Raw genomic sequence first — 8,213 nt, 5'->3', positions numbered from 1 at the left:
CACTTTGTTTGGAGCAACTAGGATAAGATAAACACAAGAACCAATAATGACAAGGTCAGCAACTACTAGTTCATGACTATTTACGTCTTAGAAATAGGTTTCTATGGTAGTTTTCTTACTTTGTGTCACCTCCTTATGTGGCTACTCATACTTGGCCACCTTGGCTATAAAAGTATTTGTTAATTCTCCATTTTTACGTGTCATTCTCAACAGCTCTACTACCTTTTTGGATTTTCTTTGAAGAACCTGGTATTGCATCTATAGTTAACTTAAAATCAAAGGAAGTCATGGTGTTACCTTTGAGCAGTTTTGTTGTTGATCTTTTTTGGTGCCATTGAATTGGATTGAATTTGGTGATGTATTTGAAACTTGTAAAGAGGAGATGAGAGGTAGAGAGCATGCCATAAATTTGTACGCACAAATTTGTGTCCTGAAAATTGAAAAACAAGAACATAGTATAAATTTATATTTAATAAAATTTAAGTATACAACCTCTAATATTGCTCTTCTTATATAAAGAAGATGTAACTTCTGATTCTTCTAATTTGCCCCAACATGATCCAAGGGTCGGACAGACTTTTTCTTAAATCAATGTTGAAATCTTCTTCTCGTTGATGGAGAAGGAGGTTAATTTGGAACTTGAACTTGGGAGTTTAAATCTTCTCCCCGTTGAAGTAGAAGGTCATAATCTTTGCGCTTGGAATTTGGAGATAACTTTGCGATTTCAATTTTGAAGACTTTCTGAGTTTCTGAACTTGTGCCAATATGTACTCAGAATGGGGGAGAGCCCCTCTACTTATAAAGGCTTTTGGGAGGTCTTCCAATTTATTTAGAATTCCTCATTTAATTTAATTGGTCCACTTAGCATATTTAATTTGACCAGACATCATTATCATTTATTCTTAAAGATAAAGATGAAATTAATTAATAATTAAATGTTTTAATGACTTTTAAATACCTTGATTGGTCAATAAAATAAATCAATTTAAAAAATTAAATTTAATTAACCAAATAATTTGATTGGCTAATTAAAATTTATCAAGGTAATAATTTCATCAGCTTAAAAAAATTTATACTTCTACAATATTAATTTTTTACGTATTTCAATATATTTTTCTTATATTCAATATAATTCAATAAATACAACATTTAAGAATTAATGAAATTTTATAAATTATCATTATTGCAATTTTCCATATTTTGTCCCTAATTTTGGAGACAAAAAAAATTTTTTCGTGATTTTTTTAAAAAATATATATTTCTTACCATTTTGACCCTGGTTCAAATTGTACTTAACAACATAAAAATTAAAACTAGAACCAAGATCATCATTGAACCAAGATTAAATCCAACACTAGATTACTGTAACACCCCTTACTTAGTTTACAGTGTAGCCGGGCAAGAAATGTCGCATTCTGTGCCAGAATACCTTGTCTTATTTTACTTTATCCAGTATTAATTTTAATCCCATTTAATTTTAATAGTCAATATATTTAAGTGGAGAAACTGACAGAGTTTCCTCTGTTTTATTAAATTGTGACCTGTTAATTTAATCATTTGTTTAATATCTCATCAATAATCATATTTTCCAACTCAAAATCTCATTATCATTCTCTAATTCAAATCATACAATCAATTGTAGCATAATCTCAATAAATTCCTCATATTAGCTCATATCAATTTTAACACTCATATTATACAAGAAATCATCAAATTTATTAATATACATCAAATACAAATTTTATTAAATTACATCATATACAAACTTTTATACAATCTCATAATTTACATTACAACTTAATAAATTACAATGTGCAAAAATAACTAATATGACTCATGTGGACCCTACCAAAATGCATTGCTCTGAGGAGGTGACACTGAACACTATCTGCAGATCCGAACTCCAAGATTTTAGTCTGATATCTACTGGGCTTTATCTCTACCTTCAGTACCTACGCGATGGAAAATCTAACGCGCTAAACATTTCTGCTTAGTGGAGCAATAATACCAGGAAAATATAATATACAAATAACATTAAAAATTTCAAGGTCATAGTACTTATAGGGAAAATGCATAACTAATGAATTATAGATTAGTTGAAGGCTCATTAAGACTTATAGTATCAACTCTTCCTAGCATTTTATGGGTCGATCCTATAACAATCTTAAACATCATTTTAAGTTTTATTGAACTTTGGGAACATTTATTTTATTAAAATCTTTCTTTTCCTTCTTTGTCTTATTTTTTAATTCTTTTACTTTATTTCAATACATGTTTAATTTCATTAATACTTTTCACTATCCAAGTAACTTATACAGATTAACTGGACTGGATAAGCAAGTAACTAGCACTGGACACACTTGTGCTATGGGTCATCATACCATGGGACACATAATATCAATCAGGTATGTAACAGAATGGCTAAAAAGCCATGATAGCAATCGGGCATAAAGCCATATCAATCATCATGTAACAGAATGGCTAGAAGCCATAATAACAGAATGGCATGAAGCCATAAGCAGTACTGCAAATCAAAACCCTATTGGCATACCAATCTATCCAACCCATACATAAAGTTTAGGCATACAAGGGCAATTACTATTTTTAAGTATTCCCATTATTCCATTATTTCACTCATATATTATTCATTGTACTATTCATGCTCAAAGCATTTTCCTTTCATTCATGATGGGAATCTAAGTTCCAAATAGGTATTCATATGAATTATAAGTTTATCAAACCATATATGTCAAGTATAAATCACATTTCAAGTCATTCATAAGGTTTTCACAAATTTCAGATTTAGTGTCTTTACTTCCCTTAGCAATCTAGTCAAGATGCATATTTCTTTTGGCCATACTTCCTTCATGGAAGCTGTTCCTCTATGTCTTATCTTTATTTTTTTTTTCCTTTTTAAATCATGTCATTTGTAGTTTTAGAACTCAAAGTTATGGTTTATTTTCCAAGACTGGTCCATTGACTCATAACTATTCCAGAACCAGGTAGATTCTGGAGTCAATCATTGCCAAGTCATTTGGGTATGCTATAATCATTTTTAGGCCTAATGTCCTTCATATGTGTAACACCCCTAATTTTAAATTTATTATTTTATGAGTAAATATTAATATTTTATTTTATTTGAATTTTAGGAAATTATTTGAAATTTTTCGAATTTTAGAAATCGGGTTCGATTTTTTAAAAATATAAAACTTTGATGATTTTTAAAAATTAATTTAAAGACCACGTGGCAAAACTAAAAATATATTTGGACTCTATGAATTTTTCTGAGTTTTCTAGAATTTTTTCGAAAATTTTGGGCCTCGTTTTTTGTTCCAAGGCAGAGTAAAAATTCAAAATTTTGTATCTTGAATCGGACCAGCCGAATCGAGCCGGACCAGATCGGACAGGCCTTTTCTTTTTCTTCTTCTTTCTCCCTCGTGCGCGCCCGACGTCCCACCTTCCCCTCCCGTTTTCTCTCTCCTCCCTCCTCCCCACGCCGGCCAGCCACTTCCCCAGCCTCCCCACCTCGCCAGCACCACCGCCCCAGCCTCCCCACGCGAAGTCACGCGACGCGCAGCGTGACGCCTGGCCTTCCCGGTCGAAATCTGGCCGATCCGGCCACCGATTGGGCCGAGTCTTATGTCAAACACCTTCTACACCTCGAGAGCTTTCCATAAACACCAAAAACACCAAAATCCATCGAGCGATTTGCCTAATTTTTGTCCGGGAAGTTTTAGCCCATTTCAAATTTTGGGCTAGATTTCTTGCAAACCGTGAACCCCACGAGAAAACTGAGAGTACCAAAGCGCTCCACTCATCGAGAGCTTCGTAGCAATATAAATTTTAAAATTTTTTGACACCATTTTTTGGTGAGTCTCATGAAACTTCGTAGTATTTTTTCAAGCATTAAATGAGCTTAGAAAATTCCGTAAAAATTATATACTAACCCCCGTGTTGTGGGCTTCGTGAGCATACCTTCGATTCGAGGAAATTCAATGCTTGCCCGGGTCTGTGAATTTCCGGCCAGACAAACTAGCTATCGAAAAAGTCTTGGAATCGGATTTAGATTTTGGCCACCCCACCGTTGTCAGACGTTCTGAACGCGTTCCCAAGATCAGAATCGGCATAGGTAAACCTGAACCTTACTTTTTCTTAATTTTCTAGTGCTTGAATGGGATTAAAAATCCATAAAATATTCATGGTAGCTCAAAAAATTATGATTCTTTTTGCATTAGCTTAGTAATATTGCTAAGGATCGCGGGGCAAAGTTTTAGAATTTTTAGAGCTTATTTGGGTAGTTTTTGCAAAAAGGATCAATTATAAGGACTAAACTGTAATTTTACATATTGTGATTGATGACTGTTTGGATGGACCCAGGAGAGGCTGTGTGATATGATTGAGTTATGGGTGCATGGTTTGTGGATATAGAAGTGGGTTTTAAGCCCTTTTACAGGTTAGATAGGTCCTAGGTATAGGAGAGACTCTGCCGGATTTTCAGCATGACTTAGGACATCTTTGGTCTTTTTCTTAGTTTGTATTGAGTCAAACTAAGATCTTCGCTGAGACCTGGTCCTTAGTTAACAGAATTATTCAGGACGGGTAGACACGGCTTGAGATCTTTGCTGGGACCTAGTCCTTCGGGGTAGACACGGCTTGAGTTCTTCGCTGGGACCCCGATTTGGTTTATTAAGCGAAAGTCCGGCTTGAGTTCTTCACTGGCACAGGTTGGATTAGGAGGGCTGTATAAGAGATCAACTCCCATATATGTATTGTTTAACCTTATCGGGTGTGTGAGTGCTCCAGATTACCTTTTTGCTGATATGATGTGAAAATATTGACGATATTGCATTTCACTCTACAGGTTGCATTAGCTTTAGATAGCTATAGAGATTATAGTTAAAATTGATATTTTACTTTCTGAGTCGAACGCTCACTCCTGTTCATTATTTTTTCAGGCTACAGGAGGATTATTTTTGTGGTTACCCTGCTTTTATTCTTCGTAGGTCGTTTATTAATGTTTGTATTATTCTGTTAACTCCTAGAATTTTTGCATGTGTTAGAAATATTTATTTAATTTGGGTCTATAATATAATTTACCATTTTAGACCTGTAAACTTATTATATGCATGTATGTTGGACTAGATGAGGGAGCTGAGCTCCCATTTGACTTTATGTTATTATGAGTATGTGGAGGGTGAGCTGAGCTCTCCAACTGATTATATATTGTGTTTATAGGTCGGGTGAGTCAAAAACTCTCCGTTAAAAGGTTCATTTTATAGCCGGACTCTGTCTGGTTGAATTCTCAAAATTGGGCTCAAATAGGCCTTAGAGTTGGGTTGATGAATAGTTAGGCTTACTACGGGCCTCGGGGGCTTTAGGCTGGCCCAGGTCCTAGTGCCAGTCCGGCCCATAGGTTAGGTAGTAACAATTGTGGTATCAGAGCTTAGGCTCCAGATTCATAGGAAAAAATTGTCTAAAGTGTTGGGAAGAGTCTAATAGGAGTCACATGCAGAAAATAGGGTCCACATTTGTCTTGCATTGTCATCTTTGCTTCTAGTTCTGCTTCATATATTGTGTGTAACTATGAGTCTATAGAGTTGTGTAATATGCAGTTTTGAAATTTTGTGGGCTAATGCTGCTGAATTTCAGAAAAATGCGAAGAAGCAGGAGAGCTATCACTGCACCAGAACCAGATGTGCCTGACGAGGTGTAGGCATAGGATGAGGCGCCTACCCCGAGGAAGCGAGGTAGGAGGCCCAGAGATTCTCAAGTAGATGAGCAGCCACCACCAGTTCAGGAACAATCTTTTATGGCCCCAGGTCCCATGGACCTAATGGCAACTACTCTAGCTAGTTTGCAGAGAACCATCGATATGATGGCACAGTATATGGTCCACCGCCCCAACAGTAGCAGTCCACCGCACCAAGAGGAGAACCTTACAAACAGATAATTAATTTCAAGAAATTAGTGTCGGGTACTTATGATGTGTCAGATGATGCTTATCGATTTTTGGATTCCTGCAAATAGGCAGGGATGGAGTTGCAGTTGACTGATAGGAGGCTCATAGAGTATGTACAGCATGTCATGGGGCCTATGCCTAGACAATGGATGAATGACTACATATTACCTCAGATGGAAGGTTTGTCATGGACCCAGTTTGTGCAACTGTTTATCAACCGTTTTGTACCAGAAAGTTTCAGAGATCAAAAGCAGTGGGTCTTTGAGGCCTTAAGGCAGAATGGCAAGTCTGTAGATGAATATGCTACAGAATTTCTGGAACTGAGCATATATGCCCCTACAACAGTGGCTATAGAAAGTATGAAGCTAAAAAGGTTTCTAAAGGGGCTGGACAGGAGGTATGCAAACCTGGCCATGATGTCTGATCAGTCTTTTGATGTAGTAGTTGATCGAGCCCGACAGATTGAGATTAGCTACAACGGAGATGACAGTGGAAGAGCAAAGAAAAATAGAGCAGAGGGTTCTTCAGGTGTTCCCCACATGGGTGCTCCGGATAGCGAAGGCCAAAGTAATTACAGAGAAAAAAGTAGGAACAGGAGGAGTGGTTTTAGACACAAATCTCGAGAATTCAGACTAGGGTGCGGATCCAGCAGTGGTCACAGTTCGGGATACAGCAGTTCTGGGTCTGGTTCAGGATCCTCCTTGGCACCTTGCGCACAGTGTGGAAGAGGACATTCAGGACCTTGTCTGATGGGTTCAGGAGTATGTTTCAGGTGTGGCCAACCAGGTCACTTTGCTAGGGAATGCCCCGTGTTCAACGAGCCACAGATGGGGTCACAAGGTTCTGTTGCTAATGTTTCTCATTAGTTGTATCCTGGTGCTTCCAGCATGACAGGCAGCCAATTTAGTGGCCAACAGGGCCGAGGACAAGCGGGACATGGATTTAGAGGTAGATCAAGAGGTAGAAGTTAATATCAGGGTTCTGCAATGTAGGGTAGGGGTCAAGCTTGGGTTTTCACCCTGACCCACCAGGATGCTCAGGCTTCCAATGCAGTTGTGGCAGGTATTCTTCTAGTCTGTTCCTATAAGGCTCGTGTTTTGATAGATCTGGGTGCTACGCACTCATTTGTCTCTCTAGTGTTTGCCATGAGATTGGGTAAGAATCCTACAACTTTATAATGTCCTTTATCTATAGCTACCCCGCTTAGTGACAACATAAATGTAGATATGGTTTTTCCAGGTAGCCCAGTAGTAATGGATGGAAAGATCCTCCCAGCAGACTTGGTTCCTCTACCAGTAATGTATTTCGATGTAATCTTGGGAATGGATTGGTTGGCAACTCATTATGCCACTTTAGACTGCAGGAACAAAAATGTGTATTTCCACATACCTGGTGTGGAAGAATTTAGCTTTGATGGTGATAAGAGCGTGGCTCCATATAATTTGGTATCAGCAATTAGTGCTAGAAAAATGTTGAGGCGTGGATGTCAAGGGTATTTAGCATTGGTGAGAGATACATCTGTAGAAGGTGTCAACATGGAAAATGTTCCTGTTGTCAGAGAATTCATGGATGTCTTCCCTAAGAAGCTTCCAGGGTTGCCACCAGGAAGGGAAATAGAGTTCTGCATTAATGTTGTACCGGGTACAAACCCCATATCAATGCCGCCTTACAGGATGGCACCAGCAGAATTGAAAGAGCTAAAGGAGCAACTACAGGAGCTTTTAGACAAGGGTTTCATATGTTCGAGCACTTCACCTTGGGGCACTCCTGTTCTATTTGTGAGAAAGAAAGATGGGTCATTGAAGTTGTGCATTGACGATAGACAGCTGAACAGGGTGACTGTGAAGAACAAGTATCCACTTCCTCGGATCGATGATCTATTTGATCAGCTCCAAGAAAGCTAGATTCTTGTCCAAGATAGACCTGTGAGCAGGCTACCATCAGTTGAGAATCAGGAATGAGGATGTGTCCAAAACAGCATTCAAGACAAGATATGGTCATTATGAGTTCTTGGTGATGTCTTTTAGACTCACTAATGCACCAGCAGCCTTCATGGACTTGATGAACAGGGTGTTCAGGCCATTCCTGGACCATTTTTATCATCGTATTCATAGATGACATTTTGTTATACTCTCGAACTGAGGAAGAACACGTGTGACATTTGAGGATGGTGTTGCAGACTTTGAGGGAGCACCAGCTATATGCCAAACTTTCAAAATGTGAATTTTGGCTACAAAGTATCTCATTCTTAGGA

Source organism: Hevea brasiliensis, chromosome 11 (assembly GCF_030052815.1).
Source record: "Hevea brasiliensis isolate MT/VB/25A 57/8 chromosome 11, ASM3005281v1, whole genome shotgun sequence".
NCBI classification, from domain to species: domain Eukaryota; kingdom Viridiplantae; phylum Streptophyta; class Magnoliopsida; order Malpighiales; family Euphorbiaceae; genus Hevea; species Hevea brasiliensis.
This window is presented reverse-complemented; position numbering follows the sequence as displayed.